Source organism: Mesoplodon bidens (assembly GCF_964165515.1).
Source record: "Mesoplodon bidens genome assembly, chromosome: 3".
Lineage (NCBI taxonomy): Eukaryota > Metazoa > Chordata > Mammalia > Artiodactyla > Ziphiidae > Mesoplodon > Mesoplodon bidens.
In genome coordinates, this window is record NC_138178.1 from 27,216,215 (window position 1) to 27,243,885 (window position 27,671).

General features: G+C 45.3%; 1 long non-coding RNA gene across 2 annotated transcripts; it reads left to right on the top strand.

Moving 5' to 3' along the window:
- Positions 1-1,905: 1,905 nt before the first annotated feature.
- Positions 1,906-27,206, top strand: LOC308613864. Of its 2 annotated transcripts, none has more exons than XR_014015329.1 (4): positions 1,906-2,000; positions 15,151-16,038; positions 18,288-18,436; positions 26,903-27,206. It is a non-coding gene; the product is annotated as an uncharacterized lncRNA (long non-coding RNA). The 2 variants fall into 2 exon arrangements; XR_014015330.1 differs by lacking the exon at positions 26,903-27,206 and adding an exon at positions 19,125-20,962.
- Positions 27,207-27,671: the final 465 nt, after the last annotated feature.

Sequence of the window (27,671 nt, forward strand, 5' to 3'; positions counted from 1 at the left end):
GTGTCGTCTTGAAATCTTTGATTATTTTTAAACAAGGGACTGTATTAGTCAGCTCAGGCTGCTGTGACAAAGTACCCCAGACTGGGACCTTAAACGGCAGACATTTGTTGTCTCCCAACTCTGGGGGGCTGGAAGCCTGTGATCAAGGCCTCTCTCCTGGGTGTGTAGACGCCGTCTTCTCCCTGCATCCTCCCTCATCCTCATTCCTCTGCGTGTGTCTGTGTCCTGATCTCCTCTTATAAGGACACCAGTCCTATGGGATTAGGGTCCCACCCTAGTGACCTCATTTTACTTTACCTCTGTAATTACCTGTCTCTAGGTACAGTCACATTCTCAGTTCCCAGGGTTTGGGGCTTCAACACATGGATTTAAGAGGGACATAATTCGACCCAAAACTCCATTTTCACTCTGCCTCAGTGTTTCTGGCTTGAGCAGCTGGCAGGATGAGAGGACGGTTATGAACTTGGGAGACCGAGAGGCCAGCTTTCTTGCAAGGAGGGGAGATCGGGGGGTTGGACTTGCTGAGTCTGAAACAGAAAAGTGAAGTTATCAAGCAGGCAGTTGATGCACGGTGTGCTGTTCAGGGCAGGAGGTGAACTGGGGGTAAACGTGGAAATGACTGTGTACAGAGGTTTTAGGTGGTGTGCCCCAGATGACAGGCCAGGGGCCAGCCCGAATGTAAGAGCAGAAAGTTGGACAGAGAAGCCCGGAGTGTTGATAAAGAGCATGTGCTGAATCCAGGGACTGGTGTCCCCCATGCCGGGGCCGGGGTGGGGGGGGGAAGGGGCGGGGTCTTTGTGGAGGGGTCATGATGAGGAGGAGAGAGGACGGGGAAATCCCAGTGGAAATCCTGGTGGAGCCCTGTGGTCCAGGAGAGAGGCCTGGGGGGCTCAGTGGGAGGTGAAGGAGGGGAGGGCGTGGAGGTGGCTGCCCGGCTGCCCTGGGCACATCCTGCAGGCCCGGGTTAAAAACCACTCCTTCTCAACCACTCAGAAAATCACCCCAGATGCAGGGGAGAGTGACATCATTTTAGAGAGAGTTGCATCTACTTCAATTATTTTTTAAGTCACCTTTTGATAAACTGTGGTATTTTCCTTGGTAGTCGTCATACCTAACTCCACACTTGTTATGACAGTGGGTCTGAGCTGCAAGCTGCGAGCTGAAAACAGCTGGTGCCTGGTGCACAGACTTTCCGCAAAGTGCATGTTGCCACGTGGGCTTGCTGCCTGGGGGAGGGGGAGGCGTAAGGAGGATTCTCGTTTCTAACCCAGCACAGACTTGGGGCTTGACAGCTGCCGCTACATCCTCAGCAGTTGTCTTTCTTTCTGCATGTTGCAAAACCGTCTGCGGGGCAACGAGAAGGCGACTACACAGCCCTGGGGTTCCTGCGTCAGATGCCACGAGCACCTGTAAATGGTGAATTTCAGAAACACTTAGATGTATGTGGAGAACTTAAAAAAGAGAAAGAAGCAGGTGTAGAAGCACACGTATGTATGGTAGCCGCGGATTTAACACCATGTATGTGCATGTACACACACACATGTAAACATATATACACACTCATGGCTGGAATGCATTTGCCACTGTTTTTTCAGTTCTATTTGAGACTTTTCTGATAATAAACTGCTCTCCAGCACAGCAACACTGGATCTCTCATAAATATTTATGGTGACATTTGGTGCCCCTGAAAGCAGCCCCTTTCTTCATGTGACAAAGCACTAGGGGAAGTGACAGGCAGGCCCCTGTCTGCCTTTCCAGTCTGCCACGGCAGCAGGCCCTGGCACGTCTCGGTGGACAGGCTACGGTGAACGTGCTGTCCCTTGCAGCTGGGGGGAAGGTCAGGGTGCAGCGTCTACAAACAAGATCTCTGCCGGCCGCCCTTGCGTAGGTGCTGTGTTGGCGCATGGAAATAAAAACAACATTTCCAATGTATCGGGTGTGCCCCGCACTCACTCACACCTGGACAACCCACAGCAAAGCAGCCTGCAGGATGAGGAGAGGTATGTGGGAACACTGCACTTTCTCCTCAGTTTTTCTGTAAACCTAAAACTGCTCTAATAAAATAAAATTTTTGGATTAAAAAGGGGTGTGGGAGTTGGATGGTGTTTGGGAACAGAAGAATTAAAGCCACCTGCCGTTCCACCTCCAAGGAAGCCTGGTTATACCTTTATTTCATGAACATGCTGTTTACCAGGGACGGGATCTGTGTCCGCTTGGTTCCAAGTGTGACCTTTGACCAGCTGAGGGCCCACAGGGGCCAGAGCCTTGCTGAGTGACACACCAAAGGACACTCGTCCGAGTGTCCGTGCTCAAGGGATTTGGAGCATATCTGAAGGGGAAATTATATTTGTTATTGCATTTTTCTGCTTTTTTTTAAATCACAGTGTTTTCGAGTTCATTAAAGTTTTGAAAATGCAGAACAAAAGGAAAAACGAAATAAGTGTCAGCTATCCAATCACTTTTGAAATATATATTCTCAAGATTGGGGTGTCTGTTCTCAGTATTTTCCTATGAGTACCTGTTTACGTTTTTCCCAGTTAAGATGACACTGAATTTGCAGTTTGGATGTTTTCTTTCTTTGCATTCACCACTACACCATGCTTTTCCCCATAGTGTAAAATATTCCTAAAATTACAGATTTTGATGGCTGGTCACCACGTGTATCATAATATATTTAACTCCTCCCTTTTTATGGGTGTCGAAGTAACTTTCAGGTTGGAATTATTATGAATTATCCTTCAATAAATGCAGACAGCTTCTAAAGGGTAAGATTATTAGGTTAAAGATAAATTCTTAATGCTCTTGATAAATATTGCCAAACCTACCTCATCAACTATATATCTTGATGCTATATAACCAACAGTGTGATAGAACACTTAATGTTAGGCATTTAAAACATATTTTCCCACTTAATAAGTGAACTTTGATATCTCATCTTCCTTTATGTTTTGATATCTTCAATTATTATTGAGATTAAACATGTTTCCATTGGTTGATTGGCCATTGCAGTTCTTTCACTAATTTCCTGTTATGGTAATTGTTGACAGTTTTTCCCAATACCTATTGAAATGTTTTTTTTTTCCTCTTGGCTTGGCATTAGCTCTTCACACACTGCGTTAATTTTACCCTTTTTCCCCACTCTGACTTTAGCTGCCGTGGTACCTGGGCTGTCTGTGAATTTGCAAATAAAGCCAGGAAGGACACGGGTCTGAGGGAGAAATCTTACAGGACACCTAATCTCTTCATTATATAAGTTATTTTATTTTAGAGACTTCACATAATTTCTTCAAAATCTGAGAGCCAAGTAATGACAAAATGGGACTAGAACTCAGAGCTCTAGGCACCAAACCCGTGTTCTTTTCACTAAGTTATGTTGCTTGGCTTCAGGTAAAGCAGATGATTTTCATGCACTGTGACCCAGGTGACAGCCGGGAAGTCCAAGCTTCCCAAGTGTGGGGAAGTCCCTGCTTCCTGATATTGATATTAGGATGATTCAACGCCCTCCTCCCAAATATAGCTCAAAAAGACAAACTAACCAAAAAATCCACCAAGCCACCACCACTACCACCTGTAACAGCTGGGGCAATGTTTTAGGAACTTGAATTCCTTGCTTGTGTTGAATTCTTATCCGGTCTTCCAGCTGTTTCCTTTTTCTGCCCCACATTCCCTGAAATACCGAATACACGGACTTTGTGTTGTTTCCATTTAAAATCACCCACACGATGTAGTTGCTTGTGCGTCCTGGGCCCTTACCTAAAAACTGGAAAAGCAAACAACATGAAGCAGTGATCTCCTTCCAAGTGTCCCACACCGTTCACTGAGAACCCACGGTGCGCTGGGCACTCCGCAAGACACAGGGGCCAATTCAGGAAGAAAAGCAGCTCCCGTTTGGTGGTGCAAAAAAAAACAACAACTAGTGCTTTGAGAAGACTACCTTTTATTAAACTAATGTGTTGAGTTGCTCACATGGAGGTAGAATTCTTACGAAAGCTCATGGGATAATGTTGAGGGTTGGATGGAGCACAACAGAGGCTCAGTGTTCAATGTCAGTTTCTAGGTCTCCAGGGACTCAGAACCTCCTCCTGGCCCCTCCCCCTCCACCCCCTCCTGTCACCTTCCCCTCCTGCCTGCACACCCTCACTAACCACCCCCTTACCCACAAAGGAGCGGCACTCTCTCGGCCCATTTGGACCTTCCTGTTAATGACCTAAAGGTGATTTCCCACAATTGCAGTAGCCAAACTGTTTCAAGTTTTCCTAATCAATAATCATTTCTCTCTCTAACGACCTCTGCTGGTAATTCTTAATGTAACATTTTTTCCTCCTCTCAGACCACATGATTCAAATTTCCTCTTTTAATCCATAAATAATATCCTTGGTAATATACCCTGAGTGCTGATAACTCACAAGGCACCATGCGAGGCAATTATGCTAAACGCCACTTAATTCAACTCTGAAAATAACCGTGTGAGATAGGTATTATTATTGCTGTTTTACAGGAACCATAAATAAATTGCCCTTCGTTTCACAGACGGTAAATTGCAGGAGAAGCATTTAATCGCCCGTGTGTCTCATTTTAAGCCCCTCACTCTTAACAAAAACTCTCAAAAATGTTTAGAGAACTCCAACAAGCTAAATAATCTCTTCATATCTCTAAGCTTCAGTTTTCTCACCTAAAAAGAAGCACAAAAAACAGTAATGAAACCCCATCCTCTGAAAGATTCCTGTGAGCACCAGAGAGGATTGTATATGGAGGTGGGTATGTGCTCCTTCCTCCCTCCAGGGTGGGGCCTGTTTCCCCTCCCCTTGAATCACCCTGTCACTTGGTTTGACAACACGATGCAGTAGAAGTGACGCTGTGACATTTGGGGCAAGCTCCCAGGAGATCCAGATTCACTCTCTCGGAGCCCTGAGCACCGTGGAAAGAAGCCACCTGGTCTACTAGAGCCAGCAGCCATGTGGATGGGAACCAAGGACCCAGCTGGGGCCCCAGCCTGGGAAGGAGGCCTTCTCAGACCTTCCAGCCCGGCCCCGCAACTGCCAGCTGAACACAGACTCATGAGTGACACCAGCGGGACCAGCAGAAGGACCCCCAGTGAAGATGGATACACTCTTGCTCAAAGTCCTTAAGTTTGTGTGTGTGACGCAGGTCTATACATGTTTTGTCGGGTGGCCAAGAGTGGATGTCCAGCAAATGGAAGTGTCATTCCTGTCCCTTCTCTCCCATCCTTGGGACAGACTAGACCACACTCAACAGGAGGACAGGAAAAGTGTGTTTTCCCCTGTCTGTTCCCAGTGTTTGCTGCACATGGCATCAGAAGATGTTTGAAGAAAAGCAACTCGACTCTCTGTAAAAAGGACTAAGCCTCAAGATCTGTTTAAATTTTCAGACTGGCCTTCAATCAACTTGAGTTTGAGAAATGATGGCCACACAGCAGACTTGTGTAAACAACTTTAAGTATCATGTGTCCGCTAATTACATTGTAAATGCAATGTAAAATTTTATATGTTGCTTACCATATTTGGACTAATTGAAAGCTATTCTAAAGCAAAATCCTAGACCAACCTCTACATCTGTGGTGTCAAACAGACTCTCCTATATCCCTTTGTCATTTATGTGCTGTCTTGCATCAGCTCTTGCATTATTTGGAAGCTTTTCTATTTTTCCACTTAAATGCTCACGTGTTTACGAAGGACTGACTCCTTGAGAACCAGGTCATGCATCATAATTTCTTGACACCCATTGTAGTACTTAGCAGAGTCCTTGGCACATAGAAGGAGCTCAGTCAGCGTGTTAAGAGCCAGAGGATTCTTAAAAATATTTCCTGATGATCACAAGTTAGCACAAGTTATTTCAAAACAGACAAAGATTTGCTCTAGGCTCATGAAAGGAAAATAATTTCTAACAAGAAGAGGAGCAGATTTGCTCCTTTTATAAAAAATGTAGGGCAAATTTGTGTGTGTGTGTGAGTATTTGCTTCTCTGATGGTTATCTATGAACATGTGAGTGACCTTAGGCTGGAATTGGATGGTTGAGTATTGCCAACAGTGAAAGACAGCAACACAATGAAATTTTTGGTGTAGAATGTTCCCTTTTCATTTACTGCAGGCTAAGCCAACTGTACTTATTATGCCCCATAAACAACAGCAACAACAAAAAAACGCCCCATAAAAATTGTGAAACCTAAATTATTTATGTGATTTCATTTGTTGGATGCATTTTGTGCCATTGAGCCTAGCTTCTTTCTAATGTCATAAGACTATTAGGAACTGTAATAATCTTCAGGGGATGTAAGATTTATCAACCCTTGCAGGATGGGCTGAGAGCCAAGGAAGGAGAGTAAGGGGTACTGGTGAAATTAATCAAGTTTCTCTCTGCGTGCTGGCCAAGAGAATGCATGGGTTACTCTTCAAGTGTTTTACACAGTAGGAACACAATTTGACCACTACCATATGTTGAATTTAGAATTACATGTTAGTCTTTTCCAAAAATAATCCCATAAAAATGTCAATACTTTTATCGACTAATAGCTCTATCCACTGAAAAGGGAGTTTACATACAGAAAGTGAAAGAGTGTTGATATTCACTAGCTCACTGGGAGACATTACATTTTCATCCTGCTGCAGGAGCCAGGCTGGCTGATCTGCAAAACAAGAAGACTGATGGAGAGACACAGTGAAGAGACTCCACTCCATCATTGTTTTCTTTACCATAAAAGGAACTGGCATATGTTCCCTTGTGACATGTAAATAGGCTACAGTCAGTGGCCTTGAAATACAAGCTTTTCCTTTTCACTTGAGACAATGTTGAAGTTTTCTGGAATAGATAGAAGCCATCATTCCATTTCTAACACAAAATGAAAGCATCATTGTGGGAGCAATTTTGAAAATGTATGAACTTCATAAAATGTTCCATTTTCCACATTGTGGGTTTGGCTGCACAATCAGATCATCAAAGCTCAGGAAAACCAACCACTGAGGCTCCAACCCTTTATTTGTATGATATTAATAAAGAATAAAGTATTTTCCATATTGCTTATTGATCAATAATGACACAGGAAATAAACACATCAGCTTCTATGCCATCCAAAACCAAAGAAAGAGGCAGCCAGAAGTTTCAGTGATATCTCCCAGTGAAGCTGCTACATATTTATCACTAAAACCATGTCTTCAATTTCCACGTGATGAGGCTTAAAAAGACTCTTCATTAGGTTCACATTAAAGTGACTGCCTTGTCATATGAGGAAAAAAATTGGAATTTAAGTCTGTTGGTTGCCATTTTCTTTCCAAGTTGAACCAGCAGCTCCAGTTCACTCTAAAAGAACATAACTGTCAGAAATAAACTGACACCATAAACTATTGTGAACACATTGATGTGCCTTTTTTTCAGATCTAAATAACGAGTGGCTTTGGAGGAAAATCAGATTTTACTTTAAGAATGACTTTTGGGATCACCAAAAATACCAAGAACCTTAGATTTTCTCTCTGACAGAGTCAGAAGGATCCTAATGTTTCTCAATCAGGGACACAGCTTGGTAACCAGTTCTTGGTCGGTCAGGTAAATGGACTCTGACCCACTGACCAGGTGTTGAAAGAAATAAGGTATATAATAGGCAAGTGAAAAATGCTCCAATTTTGTGAAGTAGTTTGGAATTGTTCTCCAGTTGACGTTCACCATTTCCTCACCTGACATGTGGGTTTTCCAACTGAAAGAACTGTGTTTTCTTCTACAGAGATACCCAGATACCCAAAACTCAAGTCAACCCTCAAATAACATGGATATGGGATGTTTTGTTTGTGTGTGGGGGGTGTGTGTATGTGTGAGTGTGTCTCCCACACAGCAAAGGCTATATAACCTAATTGAACCAAAGGGTGCAAGAGGAGGGGAGAGGGAGACAAGAGATGCTTTTGTTTACTTTTAAAAAAATTAAATACTTTATTTTTTAGAGCAGTTTTATATTCACAGCAAAACCGATGGGAATGTACTGAGATTTCCCACGTACACCCTGACCCCACGTACCCACAACTTCCCCACTAGCAACATCCCCGATCAGATGGTGCGCTTGTTACAACTGATGAACCTACATTTACTGGCACGTCATCATCATCCAAAGTCTATAGTTCACAGTAGGGTTCTCTCTTGGTGTTGTACATTCTGTGGGTTTGGACAAATATATGACATGTATCCATCATTATAGTATCACACCGTATTTTCACCACCCTAAAAATTCTCTGCCTATTCATCCCTACATCTCCCCAACCCCCTGGCAAACCTTGATCTTTTTACTGTCTCCATAGTTTTTGCCTTTTCCAGAATGTCATAGAGTTGGAATTATACAGGATTTAGCATTTTCAGATTGGCTTCTTTCACTTAGGAGTATGCATTTATGTTTCCTCCATATCTTTTCATGGCTGCTAGCTCATTTCTTTTTAGTGCTGGATGAATAATATTCCACTATCTGTATATACCACAGTATTTATCCATTCACCTACTGAAAGACATCTTGGTTGCCTCCAAGTTTTGGGCAATTATGAGTAAAGCTGCTATAAACATACATGTGTAGTTTGCTGTGTTGACTTGTTTAAATTCTAATTTTGAAATAGTTGTAGATTCACAGGAAGTTGCAAAGAAGATGCAGGAAGTTCCTTTGTATCCTCCACCTAGTTTCCTCCCGATGGTTGCATCTTACATAATTATGTACAATGTCAAAATCAAGAAATTGGCATGGATACAATGCATGTGCCTAGTTCTGTGTCACTTAATCATTTGTGCAGATGTGTGTAACCACCACTGTAATGGGTACACACGATACTTCACCACCACTGAGTGGTGCTACCTCCTACCAACAGTGCTACCTGTTGATTTTTGTCCCCCAAAAAGATGTGTTCAAGTCCTCACCCTCAGTACCTGTGAATGTGACCTTATTTGGAAATCGGATCTTTCCAGATGTAATCAAGATGAGGTGGGGTCATTCTGGATTAGAGTAAGCCCTAAATTCCATGCCTGGCTTCCTCATAAGAGGAGAAGAGACACAGACACACACACAAGCAGGAAGACCGTACGAAGACGGAGATGGATATGGAGTGATGCATCACAAGCCAGGGAATGACAGGGATCGCCAGCAGCTACCGGAAACTGGAAGAGGCAGGGAAGCATCCCAGTTCTCCCATGATTTTGGACTCCTAGACTCCAGAACTGCTAGAGAATAAATTCCTATTTTTTTAAGCCACTTAGTTTGTGATCATTTGTTATGGAATCCCTAGAAAACTAACGCATGCCTCTTTATAGTCATACCTGTCACTCCCCTGTCCACCCCACCATCCCTAACCCCTGGCAGCCATCATCTGTTTTCCATTTCTCTAATTTTGTCATTTTGGTAACGTTATATTAGTGGGATTACACATAAGTGATCTGTTAAGATTGGCTCTTTGCTCAACATAATGACCTTGAAATCCACTCACATTGCAGGTATCTGTAATTGACTTTTTAGCTGAGTAATAGTCCATGGTGTGGATGTACCACAGTCTGTTTTACCATTCACCTACTGAGGGACATTTGGTGGTTTCCAAGTTTTGGTTATTACAAAACAAGCTGCTGCAAGCAGTTATGTACCTTTATTTGTGCAAACATGAGTGTTCATTTCTCTGGAGTAAGTGCCCAGGACAGCAATTTTGGGCCATATGATAAGTGTATGTTTAGTTTTTCAAAGAAATGGCCACATTGTTTTCCAGAGTTGACGGTGTACCTTGTTATATACCCACCAGCAACGTATGAGATTCAGATTCTCCACATCCTCACCAGCATTTCATGTTGATGCTGTTATTTAGCAGATCTAATAGGTGTATAGTATAACCCATATGGTTTTTAAACCTGCATTTCCCTAACAGCCAGTGATGTTGAACATTTTCCCATGTGCTTTTTTGCCATCCACATACCCTTTTCAGTGAAATGCCTCTTAATGTCTTTTGCCCATTTTCTAACTGGGTTTTTTTTTTTTAATGTTGAGTTTAAGAGTTCTTCATATAATGTAGATACTAGTCCTTTGTCAGATATGTGGTTTACAAATATTTTCTCCCAGTCTGTAGCTTGTCTTAACTGGGTCTTTCTCTTAACAGGGTCTTAAGGCTCTTAACAGAGCCCTTCACAGAACGAAAGTTTTTAATTTGATGTCCAGTCTACCAGGTTTTTCTTTTATGGGTTGTGTTATTGGTGTCATATCTAAGAACTCTTCCCCAAATCCTAGGTCCTGAAGATTTGTTCCTATGCTATTTTCTAAACATTGTATGGTTTTATGTTTTACATTTAAATCTGGGATCCATTTTCACTCAATTTTTGTGTAGGTGTGAGGTTGAGCTTCTGTTTTTTTGTCCGTAAGTAATTTCTCCATGGCTTTGTTTACTTACATCCTTTTTACTCTGAAATTAAAGTACATCTTTTTTTCTAGTTATTCCTCATTCTTCCTTCTTTTGAGAGATGAATAATATCTCCTGTGACAGTAAATATGTATATAAGGGCTAGTGAAAATTTGGTATCCAAGGATTAAATGTCTGTGTGGAGATTTTGATTATTTTTAACTTTTATTTAATGACTGACCAATATAGTTTTAGAAATACACACCAATCTGGCGATTGCTAACAAAGTTCATGTCTCCCAGGAGTTGACCTGATGCAACCTTAGGAAGCTAGTACCCTTACCAGAGCAGGTGTCTATAAATCCAGACAGTCATGAGTGTTTTTTTTTTTTAATTATCAGGAAACTGTGTGTGAAACAAAGCAACATATAAGAAAGAAGAAAACCTTTGAAAGGATAGGAAGTTAATATGACATCCAGGAAGCAGTTAGACCTCAGTTGAGAATGATCAGAGCAGCAAGGAAGGAAAAGGGCCGTGTGCACCAGGGGCTTTCTCCCCGAGGGAGCATGGCCGAGCCCAGGTGGTTGGCTTTAGTCACCTCTGAGGATGAAGCCTTTTGTCTCCACTGGGTTACCACACGTCCTCCTAGTGTCTGTGGGCAGCTCCTTTCAGAATTGCCCTCAGTCACATATGAAAATACTAATAATTATCATTCTTTTTTTTTTTTTTTTTTGTGGTACACGGGCCTCTCACTGTCGTGGCCTCTCCCGTTGCGGAGCACAGGCTCCGGACATGCAGGCTCAGCGGCCATGGCTCACGGGCCCAGCCGCTCTGTGGCATGTGGGATCTTCCCGGACCTGGGCACAAACCCCCGTACCCTGAATCGGCAGGCGGACTCTCAACCACTGCACCACCAGGGAAGCCCTAATAATTATCATTCTTTAAAGTCATGCGTGCACGCATACACAGGCATATACACACCGTTATCAAAAATGCCGACATGCTAGTTGGACATTCCTGATTCACCATACCTGACTGAATCTGACTTTTGGCCGTTTTGTAAACATCAGTGTGACTTTCATAGGATACGCTGCTAGGGTAAATTTTTTTTTAATTGGGCTTTAATTAAGAGAAAGAGGGAGAGACAGAGAGAGAGAGAGAGGAAGGAAAGAAAGGTGAAGGAAGGAAAGAAGAGAGGAAGGAAGAAAGGGAGGGAGGGAGGAAGAAAGGGGGAAAGAAGTCCAGGCTGCCTCATTTGGGAAGTATGCATCCTTCCAAAGGGATTATCCTGAAGGAGGCAACCACTTTTTAGTGTGTACCTTTGAGTATGTTTCTTTAAAATCCATAAACATTGCTTTATTTTGTTTTTCTTGAAAAGTGGTAATATTTAATTAAACATACTTGGGGAAATTTCCCTGACTAAATTTTCTTATTAAAAAATGTTTCTTTCCAGGGACTTCCCTGGTGGTCCAGTGGTTAAGACTTCACCTTCCAATGCAGGGAGTGCGGGTTCGATCCCTGGTTGGGGAGCTAAGATCCCACATGCCCTGCAGCCAAAAACCCAAAAAACAGAAAACAGAAGCAGTATTGTAACAAATTCAATAAAGACTTTAAAAATGGTCCACATCAAAAAGAAAAATCTTTAAAAACAAAGTGTTTCTTTCCAGATTTCAGTTCAACTGGACATCCCCCCACTCCCATATTATTTTGGAGCTTCATAGGTTTTCCTTGGCCAGGAGAAGAACACTGTGGTACAGTGAAGAAAATACGGGCAGGACTTTTATATAAAGGGAGTGGATAACACATTTATTTTGGCCCTTCCTTGAACTCCCACTGTAAAATATGGAAGAAGATTTTTTGAAAGATGTAAACTCACAAATTTTCTTCTAAAGAGGGTAGGGGGCTTCCCTGGTGGCGCAGTGGTTGAGAGTCCGCCTGCCGATGCAGGGGACACGGGTTCGTGCCCCAGGCCGGGAAGATCCCACGTGCCGCGGAGCGGCTGGGCCCGTGAGCCATGGCCGCTGAGCCTGCGCGTCCGGAGCCTGTGCTCCGCAACGGGAGAGGCCACAACAGTGGCCACAATAGTGAGAGGCCCGCGTACTGCAAAAAAAAAAAAAAAAACCAATAAAGAGGATAGGAAAGAAAAGCAGCTACATTTTGGGAGCTAAGCAGAGAAATTTCCATTTCCAGAAATAAGACACATCAGGGTATTCAGATCATCTTCCCCTTTGAAAGTGATAAAATGATGATTGAACTCTAAAGAAGCTTATTTTTAAATTATTGACTAGCTGACAGGATAAGTAATTATCAGGATGGACTATAAGCCTGTAACCAGAGGGGTTAGCCAGGCACCAACAGCTTTTGTCCTGCGGGCACCAGCTAAACCAAGCAAAGATATAACTCCATGGGCTCTTAAAGCTTGGAGCCATGCAAAAGTGGGGCTTCACAGGAAGCCATGCCCTCAAGGTGCTGGTATTAGAAGGGGCCACACTCTCAGAAGAGTAGCTACTAAATAAACCCCACCCGACACAGAATCAACTCATGCACCTGGAAGAAAAGGGAATGTCCTAAATCTGATAAGGGGCAGATACAAAACAAAGTGAGACAAAGACAAAACAAAAACCTACAGCAAAATCCTACCTATTGTTAAATGTTGAAATATGCCCCTTTCAGATCAGAAGCAGGACAGGAACGATTGCTCTCAACTCGTCACCTCGGCATCACGGAGGTGCCAACAGTGGAAGGTGTAAGACAAATAAGCATGAGGGTTGGGAAAGAAAGAACAAAACTGTGTCCTTGAAACTGAGCAGGACCCTATGGGGCTCCTGGGCACAGAAGCCTTTCTGTCCCCCATTTCTTGTTGGTAGGGAACAGACTGCAGCCTCCGTGACCTTCCCTGAGTTCCAAAGGGCAATTCAAACAGTTGCTAATCAAGGGAGGAGCAGCCAAGAAACCACCTGAGGCGAGATTAAAGGGGCCAGAGGGGATATGGAAACATATGTATATGTATAACTGATTAAATTTGTTATAAAGCAAAAAATTTTTTTAAAAATAAATAAATAAATAAAAAACTTTAATCAAAAAATAAATAAATAAATAAAAATAAAGGGGCCAGAGAAGCTCAAGAGGAAGATTACCTGAGACCAGATTAGAGGATTGCGGCCCTGCACACACCGTAATCTTATCAGCAACCCCGCTCTTGAACTATTGCTGTAAAACTCCTCATCAGATCTTCCTGGGTTGGGACACAGTTTTTCAGGGCAAGAGCCTGCTGTGTTCCCCTTTGCCTGGCAAAGCAATAAAGCTGTTCTTTTCTACTTCACCCAAAACTCTGTCTCCAAGATTCGATTCCACACAGCGCACAGAGGCTGACTTTTCGGCATCATTCCAAGAAGGAAAAGAATGAGGATGCTCCGACAGCCGCTTTCCAGCCTGGCCCCACCGTGGATTCAGGCTGTGACCTTGGGCAGCTTCTCGCTGGACTTCAATTTCTTCACCTGTGAATTAGGATTAACAAAGCCCTAAACGATGTTAGCTGGTTGTAAAACCAAAATGAGTAAGAGCAACAAAAAGAGAGTTGCAAAGATTTATGTACTATACAAAGATAGGATATTGTACATATTACTTCTATCCCTGGTATAGTTTTGTGTTTAGAGATTCATAGAGTAAGCAAAATAATGTGACAGATTTTGCAGCAATCATTGGTTCACCCATATAATTTATTCACTCTGGGCAATTTTGTCCTTTGTATTCATTGGAAATAAAAGGCCTGCTGGAAAACCAAATGTTTTCATGGAAGAGTTGATGCAACAGTATTCTCCTAAATTTATTTAATAAAAGGCTGATTCCAAAGAGAATGAGAAAATACATTCTTAAAAATAAGAGTGTGAGGGATGCAAAAGAATGTATTCCTTTGTGTACTTACCTGTGGGAGAGTCGCATCTTCATTATGCAAAAATAAAGAGCCCTCAGGTGTCCTCAAACGGAGATAACACAGATGTGCCTGAGAAATACTGTAGATAAATGTAAATTCACTGTAGAAAGACAGTATGAGGCAAAACTTTGTTTAGGTTGAAGGACCCTAGCAAAAGAGATTTAAATCAGTGAAGCACCAAAGAATCTTATCACACTGAGATCGCCCCCTAAGGCCAACCTGAAGCCAAAGACTTTATAGGAGATTTATATCAAAGAAAAGCTTTTATCAGCTTTTTAGATAGCTTCGATTTAACTTGCAGTAACAATTGGATTCTCCTCCAACCCTGGGATTTTTCTTTTGTTTGAGAGAGAAGGAAGAGGGTAGGAGGGAGAGACTGGTGATGAAAATGTAATAGAGATGAGATGAGGCTTAAGGAACGTTTTATTTTATAACAATTCTTAAAAATATTATTTGAGTTGTGTCTCATGCCTACTTTAACAATAATTCTTTTAACTGGGACTTTATTACAGGCAAATATTATACTCATAACTATTCTTCAGATATCATATACACATTAAGCCAAGAGCACCCATTAATAATTCAAGTCTTTCATTCCCTTTCATCCTATTGTCTAATACTTAAGATGTTAATGTGAAGAGAAATCGTGCAAATAGCATTCTCCCGTTACAATATTAAAATAATGGAGGGATACGCGCTCTCAACCCTTTTACGAAAATCATGAGCAGTCAAGTAGGAAATGAGAGCCATGTCAGTCATACTAGAATAATGCCTCCAATTGATTCTGGCCTCTTATCAAGTGTTCACTTTTGCACAGAATGGTCCTTTCTCACATGTACATTCCTTTCTCCCTTCCCTTCTGCAGCCTGTCCCCAGATGCTTGTAAACAGTTGTGCCTGCAAGTAAGCCAAGAAGCCTTCTCAAAAACATCGCACATGGCGCAGCAACGGGCCCCGCCTCCATCAGCAGATGCCAACAGCGTTTCCTGTTCGCGAGATCCTTTGGTCATCAGTGAAATCTGTGTGAGATGTAACAACAAACGGCAGTGACAAGGAATTATCTGATTTACATGATAAGTCACATGCCAGGAAGTTCTGTTGATCAGCTCCGCTCTGTGTTTCTCCGTAAGCTGCAAAATCATTAGTGCTATGAAGTGTCACTTACGCGTGGAAGAATTACCACAGGAAAAAAATCTGTTCCACTTGAGTAATGTGATGGCCACTTGACCAGTTCAAACCTTGGGGTGTAGCTAGGCGCTTCCCACCCCTTCACTCTTCAAGTAGATTATAGAATCGTTCTCTCACGCCAGAATGGGGAGCCTTGTGTGGCTGGATGAAAACTCTGATGGGTTTACAAATCAGTTTGCTTATTACTCACCGAACCCTCTCTCCGGATACCCTGTGGCCCACGAGGGCTTTGAATATTTCAATTCACACAGATGGAATGGTGCTCCAGAGCCTGGCAACATTTCGCAATGCACGCCTTGCAAAATCTCTGCTTTTATGCAAATGAAAGACCCTCCGCTTTACCCCTACTATCAACTTAATTAGCCAGATTTCTCTGAAAGCTAGCTTGCTGCCTCCAAGCTCATGAAGACTCACCACACTCTTTCTTTCCCAGATTGTGCTTAATAAACAGAAAGTGGAGAAGATAACGAGAAAAAATCGGAAGCAGCTGCAGTACAGGCAGGAGTGAAGGAGAGCTGATTTTCCCCCAGCCAGCAGGGATGTCCCTGCTCATGTATTCACAGAAGGTGGGTATTTAAAAAGAAATGTGGATTTCGCTTTCACCTAATGAAGCTTTGCTATTTTTAAAGGATCACACTGTGATCGCCATGGTTGCATTAAAAGATAATGGTCGCTGGTGTTCTGTGTGTTATTTTTAGCAGGAAGCCTAACACAAAACCTAAGTTAGGCAGCGTGATCCTCATGCCTCCCGAGGGCCTCATTAAAATGAGATGTTTCCCTCCGGAGGCTAGCTCAGTAAGCAATGTTTAAATTTCTTGATCAGGCTGCACCGAGTTGCCATACAAGAAATGGTTTTGAGAACAAATCCTCCGTCAGGCTGTGGCCCACACCTTAACAGGAAAATCCCAGTTACTTAAAATGTCAGGGAGGAAGTGGTCTTTGGATGAAAGACGTTTAGAATTTTCATCGTTCTAATTAGGAAATAAGGTATCTGCTCAGCTAGAAAGTAACTGCCCCATCACATTATACTTCCCTTTGAATAAGCCAATATCAGCTTAATAGCATTTTGCCAAATAATGAAGTCGTGAATATTAATCTTCATTTTGAACCCAGGTTGAGTATTAACTGTTTCAAATAGAAAAAGCTGGGATTCTGAGAATAAGGCCTGTTTTAAACTAGTCAAAATTGTTTTTATAACTGGCAAGTAGGCACACCTGTGATAAAACATTGCTCAGATCCTCCGTGCTATTTCAATATCCTAAGTAATTTTCATTGCTGAAAGCATTCCCAGAATCTCCTCATGAATAAGTCCCTAAAATGCCAAATAAGTAAAAATTATTCTACGATGAATGCAATATTCCATTTCCTGCTGTTGAAATGCAGATTATTTTATCCGGTTGTGGTGGTGTGAGGCTTCGGGCCCATCGGCCCATCTCCATCTCCCATTTTTCCATTCCTGGGTGAGCCTGGGAGCCCCATTCCTTTGTAGATGAAGACGAACCAAGGCCCACCTCAAGATGCCGACCCTAAACCTAAAACTGTAAGGACGTTTGTGTCATAGATGGCAGCTCAGCTGGAGGCCAGGCTGCCAAGATTTTTTCTCAGGGTTTTCTGTACATCTGAGGTTCTCTGCCAACACATGGTCTGGTTTGCTAACATGCCGCCCTTTCTTCTGAAGATGGCATCTATTTAAAACCACCAACTTTCCCAGCTGGTTCAATTTTTTTAAAACTGTCTTGGATGAAAAGCAGTCCCACAATAGATCAGATTATTGATGGAGTGACCCAAATCAACAGGAAGGCTGGAAAAATCTTCATGAGCTGAGTTTGATCTAGACGTTGAGCTGAGTCTATTAGTCCAGCTTGTGAATTGATAGCTACTTGACCCCCGAGGTCAACATCCTTGTGTTTGAGTCAGAACTGCTCCCGAGCCCTCCAGATGGGTTGGTGGTGACCCCAGGCTATTGCCATAAGAATAATTCAGAACTGCCGTCTGCTTGGGAATAAACGATTTCATAGCAAAAGCAGTGTGCTTACACTGGGGGTAAGTAACTCCTGGGGATAACCATTTGTACCCTATTCCCAAGCCTTATTTTACAGTTTGAAAAGCACCTTGCAAGCAAGTAAAGATGTAATTATGGGATCTAGTGTTAGTGCTTTGTTAAATAAGAACCTCACTTAAAATTTTAAATTGACAGATATGGTGTTGGGGTCTTTTTTGGTTTTTTGTTTGTTTGTTTGTTTGTTTTTCGGTATGCAGGCCTCTCACTGTTGTGGCCTCTCCTGTTGTGGAGCACAGGCTGCGGACGCGCAGGCTCAGCGACTATGGCTCACGGGCCTAGCCGCTCCGTGGCACGTGGGATCTTCCCAGACCAGGGCACGAACCCATGTCCCCTGCATCGGCAGGCAGACTCAACCACTGCGCCGCCAGGGAAGCCCAATGGTGTTTTTTTAATGATCTACTTTTTTGTTTGTTTATTATAAAACTAAGTTAAAAATAAAAGGCTAATGAGAAAAAAAAAAGTGATGTGCTTAATGATTCCTGAACTGGACGAATCCTAGTCCAAATGAACAGCAGCCCCAGGAAGGCACACGAGAAATAGGCGTTGAATAGAGCAGACCCACGGCAGCCTGGACGCCACATAGTGACGTGGCCAGGTTCACCAGTGACAGGTGACCACAGCGCGTCGATTAGGTCACGCCCAGGGCCGTTTTTCAAGGTGCGCCTCTGCATTTCTCTAGGAAACTTCGATTTCAGGAAAGAATTAGACTGTATATTTATAGTCTAATATCAAAACGTGTCACATTTATTTTAGGTGCTTTGCAGAGCCAGACCACATTAATCCACTCATTCAACCAACACATTTGCCTACGACACGGCAGGCACTGGAACAAGATGCAGGATACGAATTTGACACATTCATCATCAAAACATCCTTCAAGGTCCTGGGGCTCCGGACATAAGGTAAGTGTGGACTGAACTGAATTGCTGACTATGTACTTCCACTCCTGTGCACTATGCCTCACTCACCTGCTGAGTATTGAGGGGAAGAGAGTTCACGTGGGTGGTCCTGTCCCCACCTCACAAGAAGTTTGGGTGGGTCTGAAACCCAGTGGTCTGGTCAGGACCAGAGATTAAAAGCAGATGTGTATTCCTGAACTCCATCTGTAATTCAGGTTATCTGACTGTCCTGAGAAGTAACACACAGCTCAGTAATTTAGACCAGAAACATAACACCCCACCTGGCCAAATTGCCTTTCAAGTATGTTTTAATTACCATCAGGACACGAAGTCTAGGCCCTGTCTTCACACAAGGGAAGGAAAATCTTCCATTCCTACCCTCAAGGTCAGACAGGAGACACGCAGGTACGAGTATGATTGAAGAAAATGATTTAACCGAAGTGAAGAGAGAAACACTGCATGACAGAAATATTCTGCACCAGACAAGCGCAGAAAATCTCCCTTAAAATTCTTAGGATTTCATTCATTATTACTCTGTGCGCCCCTCCACCACCTCATGTATGAATACAGAGTGGCTAAATCTCTATTTCATATACATTACTGTTAGCTCTTTGGTATTCACAGAATGGGTTTTCCCAATTCTAAAATTTTACATTATTTATATTTACCAACTTCCTTTCATGGTCCCCAGGCCTGTCGTCTGGGCATTTCGGGTGCTACTGATGCTCTGTCCGAGTCTGCTTTCCCAGAACCCACAGACGGGGGCTTAAACAACAGACATGTACTTCTCACGGTTCTGGAGGCCAGGAGTCCAAGATCAAGGTGCCGGCATGTGGGTCCTGGTGACGGCTCTCTTCTGGTGCAGAGAAGTGTCTTCTCACCTGGAGGAAGGGGCAGGGGGCTCTCTGGGGTCTCTTTATAAGGGCACCGATCCCATTGTGGGGGTCCACCCTCATGACCTCATCACCTCCTTGACACCATTACCTTGGGGGTTAGGGTTCCACATATGAATCTGGGGGACCCAGACAGTCCATAGCAGGCGGCTTTGCAGTGTACTCTTTGCTGCAGCCCTGAGGGCCCACAGCTCCTCATTCAGTGTCCGGGGTGAACATTGTTTGCCACGGGTGTTCTCAGCTACAGGCCCTTAAAACACAAAATGGGAGCTTCCCTGGTGGCGCAGTGGTTGAGAGTCCGCCTGCCGAAGCAGGGGACACGGGTTCGTGCCCCGGTCTGGAAAGATCCCACATGCCACGGAGCGGCTAGGCCCGTGAGCCATGGCCGCTGGGCCTGCGCGTCCGGAGCCTGTGCTCCGCAATGGGTGAGGCCACAACAGTGAAAGGCCTGCGTACCGCAAACAAAAAACAAAAAACAAAAACCAAAAAAACACAAAATGGCTTTGGGCCCTTCAGGGACACACGGGGCTTCCAGTCACAGACCACTGTCCACCAGCAGCTTCAGTGGAGCCGGGAGGCCAGCACCACGTTTCACAGCCCTGTCCCCCAGAATCACAGTTCATCTGCCTGAGAAGAGCGAGCAAAAATGGGAACCCCACTAATAAGGGAGAGATTTCTCCAGATCCCGTGTGTCAGTCGTCCTGCGGCCTGTGCTGAGGCTTGCCAAGGACGCTGACTTAGAAGTAGGTAAAGTAAGTTAGGGCACACATTGACTCCTGCTAAGTCGCGTCGGAAGTGGAAGCAGTGACCGATGGCCCCCGCACGGCCACTTGGAACCTGATTTCCACTCCTGTGTTTTCACCTGCTCGCATTCAGAATCCAGGGGATGCTACTTAACACAGGGAAGAAGAAAGGACCCCACGAACGGGACAGACTTCTGATTAAAGATGGCTTTTCAGGAGGTTCTCTGGGGGCTTTGTGCCTAGCGTGTGTCTCTGTGTTTTCAGTTCTCGAAGGACCACAGAAAACGAGCCCCAGGGAAACCCACCCAGTGTCCACATCCTGTCCCAGATTGACAGGTCCCACCTCCTGCACCCCTGATTCAAGTCTATGAATTCAAGACCACAAGACGTAGGTGCTTTCTGGTCCAGGTCCTGCTCTGGAAGAAAAGTCAGTTTGCAGATATATGTGCAGAATGCAAAGGGTGTTTCTGTGGGTACACTGACCAGTGTCAGCCTGTCAGAGGGGCCGTCTGTCCACCTCATCCGAGCAGCTCTGTCTCCCCGCCCCGCTCCCCTAGACCACCAGTCTAACCCTGCTGCCCCCAGCGGGCATATTCATCAGCGGGCTCACCTTCAGTGAGCACGTCACCCCCGCCCCGGGCGTGACCCACAGAGACAGCCGTATTTGTCCACCGCATCTCCAACAACTACAGCGGTTCTTGGCGTGTAGCAGGAATCCAGTAACTACTGTTGAATGAATATGTGAATATTTACACTGACTGATTATAGTGGGAGAGAACAAACAAAAGGAGGAAATGAAATTTTCACTTTGAATTCTTGAAATTTGATTTTTAAAATCTATAGCAAGTATTATGTTACAATTTTTAAGGCTTTGAAAATGACAAATCCTAGATGTAAATAACCCTTAATCCAAAAGGTGACCCCTTCTGGAAAGGCCCTCGGGCTAAAGAAGGGGAGAGGGGACAGTTTGAGGAGCTCTCAGCTGCACCCCCAATCTCTTCCTCACCTCAGAAACACAGCCACGCACACGGAGTCCTGAAGCCCATCTCAAAATTTCTCTTCCCTCCAATGCAAGAAGGAGAGACACACACAGGAGAGATTCGGGTCTGTGCTTCTAGATGTGTCCACGAAGACCACTCAGCCTTTGAAACTCCCACCCTGGGAGCCACTGACCCTGGGCCCCTGAGGCTTTCGGGATATTGCTGGGCATGTGACCACAAGAGGGTGCTAAGGGCCCTGTGACCGTGAAGTTACCAGGAAGCTGCTGGCAGGTGAAGGAGCCTTCCTTCCTGGGGTGTCATTAATGTGGGTCAGGTTTCCTTTACACTCCATCTGGAAAACTGTGCCTCGTTGAGGACAACTAGGTTTTCTGGGTCGGTTGTGTTGGGAAAAGCTTTGTAGGGGAGGAAGAGTTGAAAGGTTAACAAAGGAAAGGTTCTGAGAAAGGTGAGGACTCTATGTTTTGTTATTGTTCTGTGACCCCCAAACAGCACTGGGCGCAGGGGCCTTGGCAAGGCCCAGAGTGTGGGTTCATGAAGCCCAGCAGCCAGAGGAAGCAGTTAAAGCCGTGGGTCAGAGGAGGTGACACCAGCAGCCCCACGAGTCACAGGTCATCTCTGGGTTCTACGTAGCAGCCACACATTGCAAAATAGGAAGAACAAAAAGATGAACGAGGGCTTCCCTGGTGGTGCAGTGGTTGAGCATCCGCCTGCCGATGCAGGGGGCACAGGTTCGTGCCCCAGTCCGGGAAGATCCCACATGCCGCGGAGCGGCTGGGCCCGTGAGCCATGGCCGCTGAGCCTGCGCGTCCGGAGCCTGTGCTCCGCAACGGGAGAGGCCACAACAGTGAGAGGCCCGCGTACCGCAAAAAAAAAAAAAAAAAAAAAAGATGAACGAGTGGCAGAGGAGACACAAAATCACACTCTCTTCCCCAAAAGGCAGCAAGATAAATGGCCACTGGGACCTAATAGTCTGCATGGTTTGTAGGGAGTGATCTGTGAAACAAACACACAGAAACAAAAGCTTGGGCAAGTTGGGAGTTAGGGGTTCAGTTAATGGGTGATATTTACCAGAAGCATGGCCACAGTGCACTCAGCAGCCTGATTTCACTGGAACTGATGCGTGAAAACTGAGCCTGCTGTAAGCTTCTCCTGCCCTGTCAGCCAGCTGCCCCCCTCTGTGTCCCAGGTCACCCAGCCCTCCAGAACTTACAGACACAACTGTCTGCCCTCCTAAGGCCAGGGGTGTCCCCAGGGCTACTGACATAAGCCCTGGTGGTTTTTAGGAAAGCTCTTCTCTTTTCCAAAGTAGACTATGGAAGTATCCAGAACAATAGAAAGTCAGGGGCAATGCATGTGAACATACTCCATCACTTGGTCAGTTAACCAGGGGGAGTGGTCTGCTGTGTAACTACCACAGATCACTGCAGACTGGGATCACTCTGCAGACAAGGATCATTCTGCAGACTGGGATCATACTGTATATCTTAAACCCACACAAGAATCAGGTGAGAGGGGGGCTTCCCTGGTGGCACAGTAGTTGACAGTCCGCCTGCTGATGCAGGGGACACAGGTTCGTGCCCCGGTCCGGGAAGATCCCACATGCCACGGAGCGGCTGGGCCCGTGAGCCGTGGCCGCTGAGCCTGCGCGTCTGGAGCCTGTGCTCCGCAACAGGAGAGGCCACAACAGTGAGAGGCCCGCGTACCGCAAAAAAAAAAAGAATCAGGTGAGAGGACTGGGATGAGACGGTAGTTCAGGACTTCTTTACATCAGCATCTTGCCGGTAACTCAGCAAAACTAAGCAAAACTCACCTAAACTAAGCTGACTTTCCTTCTGGGGTTAACGTGAGTCTCAGATACACTTATGGGTGTGAAGCATGTACCGTAGCACCAGGCTCGTGTACGTGCACTAGAGATGTGAATTACTAGTTAGGCGGGAGATACAGGAGGTCTTTAGAGTGAGGGAAAAGGGCTTGTCCAGGACTACTGGACCCACACCCCACTCCATCCCCTGTGCTGCTGGCACCAGGACCACACATGAGCAACCGGTAAGAATTAAGCCCATGGCTTCCCATGCTGTTCAGTCACTGCTGCTGCTGGGGCCCTCCTCTAGCCGTGGGTTTGAGGACAGGCTGGAGCTGCACAGAGGGGCCCCTAAGCCGTCTTCGTCCTCCCCAGCCTGAGCCCTGCCCGGAAGTGAGACGGGTCGCAGGTGTCGATCACCACCAGGCACCACGGGTCAGACTCCTCACTCACTCTGGTTCACGTGTCTCTCCTTTCTTCTCTGCATCCTCCTCCTCCTAATGTCCTAGGGAGCCTCCAGGGCTTTTCTTGTGGGCTCTGATTTCTCACAAGATTGATAGAGTGGGGTATTCCAGATAGTGATAGCCTTGGTTAAATAAGTGTTACTGAATTATTTCCTTCTACTTTCGAAGTTCTTTGTAAAATGTGAGCTCATTTCTCCATTCTGTCACCATAAACAGAAGGCAGTGAGCCTAATCAAACATTCCTTTAATGTTTGCAGACCATTCAATATCTTGGGCCGTCGTTTCTAATATAAATCTCATCAACGTTTAAATTAAATATAGAGCAGGAGTTTATTCTAGGAAGAACCAACCCAGGGATACATACTCGACATGGTTTCTGAGATCAGCCCAAAACATGACCTATTTTTCTTGAGATTTTGTTCTTGCTTCTAACTGTGGAAGGTGACAAATAAGTGAGCATGTGGGCTGATGGAGGATTCTGACCAGTTGAATCTGGTTCATTCGAACACGTTTGTTTCATCTCAGCCCTTAAACGTGTAAGAGTCAGCCCCTCGCTGAAGGTCTGTCACTCAGAGCAGGACAACTTTTTATGTAGCTTTTTATCCAGCTCATGCCAAAGGAATGATATGCAAGACAGACAGCTTTTCTCTTCAGATAATTACAAAAAATCTTTAAATAACCCTCACTGCAGAGCCTTGATCGACATCTTCTCTATTTGCAAACTTTCGTTTGAACAGTCAAAACTGCCACCTAAGCAGGGCTGCAGGTATGTGCCCACAGCTGTGCACATCTGATATGGACTAAGCCTGGGTTATCACCGTGGGCTGTAAGTCAGCATCTAAGACATGACATTTGGAGCAGACATTGTGTGATGGTTGTGATAAGGCTCTGGAACCTTCCCTCCCTCTCTGAGCGCAGAAATGTTTGTGTAAAATCAGATCAAATAAAAGGTCTCTCTCCCTGGTCCCTCGGCCAAATCATCTTTCACTTAGTGCAGTTAAACAAATATTGGCCTAGCTCTGTAAGATCTGACCTTTCCAGTGTGTTCTGTGAGTTTATCCTTTGCTTTAAAAAAAAAGCATTTTGAACTCATGGTTTTGCCTCTCTGAGGAGTTTATTCTCTGCCAGTCTTCATGAGTGACTCATGTCCTGTTATTTAGGTTTGGATAGAAAACAAGACAGAGAAATAGGTTGCTGTCCCAGGTTGCCATGATGCCTGAAAAGCACCCACATATCGAGACACCTGGCACACAGAGAACCCACCAGAATCTCTCTAGTTTGAGATTGAATCAAAGTCCCCAAAGGGAATCTCATCAGCGCTCTGGTCCAGAACACATGATCTGGGGGCAGTCTTGGCTCCCAGGCCGGCCCTGCTGCTTGTCCAGGGCCCTCGGCTGGGATGGAGATTCTCTAGGCTCAGCTGCCTTCTTGGGAAAATAAGGATGGTGACTATCTCCTCATAAAGTGGCTGTGAAAATAAGTAAGATGGTTGCCACAGTACCGGGAAGGCCAGGAACAGTTCCAGGTGACCCTTGAACAACACGGACCCCATACTGTGCCCACCCACCGAGCAGTAGAAATCCACCTGTCACTTTACAGGTGGGCCTCTGTATCCTCAGTTCCATGTCTGTAGATTCAACCAAGCTTGGATCGTGTAGTCCTAGTATTTATTTATTGAAAAAAATCCGTGTGTAAGTGGACCCCACAGTTCAAACTCATATTGTTCAAGGGTCAACTGTGTTAGGTTCTGCCTTGTTTATTTAGAGTCAAGCAAATTGAGACCCAGAAAGGTTGTGCTTGACCCCAGTGGCACACGTAGTTCATTTCAGTCCCAGGTTCTTTGCACGGACTGACCAACATCTGGGATGTGAAGGGAATGTGGATGTGACACCCCAGGATATACCACTTTGATACATGGATCATTTTGAGCTGAAGGCGATTGACTGAGAGTCAACAGCTGCTAAAAGCAGCTTTCCAGGAGCTTCCCTCATCTGAGTAAAGGCAGAAACTTCTGAAAATGAGACGGCCATAAATTCCCTCTCTGGGTGGGGGGAGGTTTGGGCCATGAAGAAGAAAGTTGGCATTGAAATGAGTCTTCACAAACAAACCTTACTAAAATAACTCTTATCTTCTACTAGTTTCCCCCTGTATTTACCTTCCCACAATTTACTCCCCCTAGAGGCCCACCCCCCCCCTTCCTTTGTCTGGTTATTACTCCACAATTTATTGCTCTTTGTTAAAATAGTATATAAGCCTCTGAGCCTAACCACTTCTTTGCATTTTCACTTCTTTTCTGTGAAGTCCTCCGTGCTGCATGTAAAAAGTATTAACACCAATAAAAATCTGCATGTATTTTCTCCTGTTATTTTGTCTTCTGTCCGTTTAATTAACAAGGCCCCAGGAAAAAACCTAAGAGGGTAGAGGGAGAGTTCCCTCCCCCCCACAGTGAAACTCAGAGACTCTGGTGTGAGCAGAGCGGGGCAGACCTGCCTCCCTCTTCCCACAACCGTCTCCCGATCCAGGCAGATCTCTGTTGACACCATGCGTTCTTCTAGCCACAGGGCCTCTGCACTTGTGAGTGACCTCTGCCCCTTGACTGCATCTCCAAATCCAACCCCTTCCATGGCATCCTGTGGGCCAGAGTTTAGTAGGAGAAACGAGAGGCCGTCAGCAGCCTAGCCAGGAGTTCCTCTGCCCAAAGCCAGGGCTTTCTACTCCATTCCCTTCCCCAAGGCCATGGCTGTGCTATTCCCAAGACTGGAATGCCTGGAACGCCTCTCTGTTGCACCCACCCCCTCCCTCCAGGAGTCGGTTTAAATGCCATCTCCTCCATCTTCCTCAGACACACCCAGTCAGGATCAGAACCCCTGTCACGCTCCCGGGGGCTCCCTGTGCTTTTCCTTCAATATAGTTATAATACACACTTGAGTGTTTTCACTTATCAAAAAAAAATCTTTTTGAGAGATACTGCAGATGCAAGAAGGGCTTTCTGACCTTCCCCTGAAGCAGGCCATGAGACCCTCACGTGAGAGGTGTCCTCCGTCTACCCCGAGGAAGGGAGCATCCTTGTCTCCAGGATGGAGGGTTGCGGAGAGGAAGCTGAATGAACAGGACTTGCCAAGCCCCACCAGTTCACCTGAGCTCAGATTCTTTGTCCTATATCACATCTTTCTTCATTAAGCCCAGTATAAAATATCTCAGGTTAAACCATTTCTTTGAGTCTTCATTTCCTTTTGGAGGCTCCCGTGTCACATAAAACTTACATTAAATAAATATTATGTTTTTCTCCTGTCAGTCTGTCTTTCGTCAGTCCGATTTACAGGGTTCCAGCCAGAGAACCCAGGAGACTAGTAGGAAAAACCGTTTTTTCCTCCCCTACAATATCAAGTGAAAAACGAGATAATCCATGCAGTGTTGTGTGAACCAGATTATATTAAATACGTAATATAGACGAATGGCCACAATCTGGAAGAGAAAAGCCCCAATGTCACAGAACAGAGGCCTCTTGTGGGTTGCGGGCGGTGGGTGAGTTTTGCTTCCTTCCTCATGACTTTGTGTGTTTTCTAGATGTTCCCAACGAGCGTGAGAGAGACACCTGCGTCAGTGGCCTGGGTCAGCCCATCCCAGGCTGCAGCCTCACCGTCCACGTGGCCTGCTGGAGGCCCCCAGGTCTCTGGGCTGCCATAATGAAATGACCTGCACGAGTGCCGAGCACACACCGGGAGCTCGGCTCCGATGGAACCAAAAGCAGAGAGGAGGCCTGGGACCACCAGGGTAAGGTGTGTGCGGGAGGTGGGCCAGTTCTCTGCAAGCACCTCCGCCTGCAGGCACTGAAGCCAGCAGTTTATCTGAAATGCGAAGGAGATGACAAAGTGCCCCACCCCCTGAGAAAGTCCTGCCTTGGTGCCACCTGTTAACTGATTTCCAGTGAGACAGGACTGCAGTCCTGGGGGGTCGGTCTTCCAGGGCCTGCTTGGTTGGCATGAGGCTTACTCTGTTGTCTGTAGAACCAGCTCTGCAGTCATGGTGAGCGCGGCAAATCGGAGCATAAGTGAAGCATTGAGGATGGTGAGCCAGCGATTGGTTTCTCTTCTCTCCGTCCCCTGGGATGATACAGAGCAGAGAAGCCAAGGCCAAGGCCTCCACGGATGTGGGTCGGGGAGGGGAGGGAGCCTGGGCTCCTCCGCCCACCTGCTCAATCGCGAGCATCATGCAGGCAGCTGGGGAAGGACAAGCACTGCCTGAGATTCGTGCTAAGGGAGCTGTGTGCTAGGGAAGGAGCAGGTGCAATCTGTCCTGGCTGGGAACACAGCCGTTGTGCACGCTCTCAGTAAAG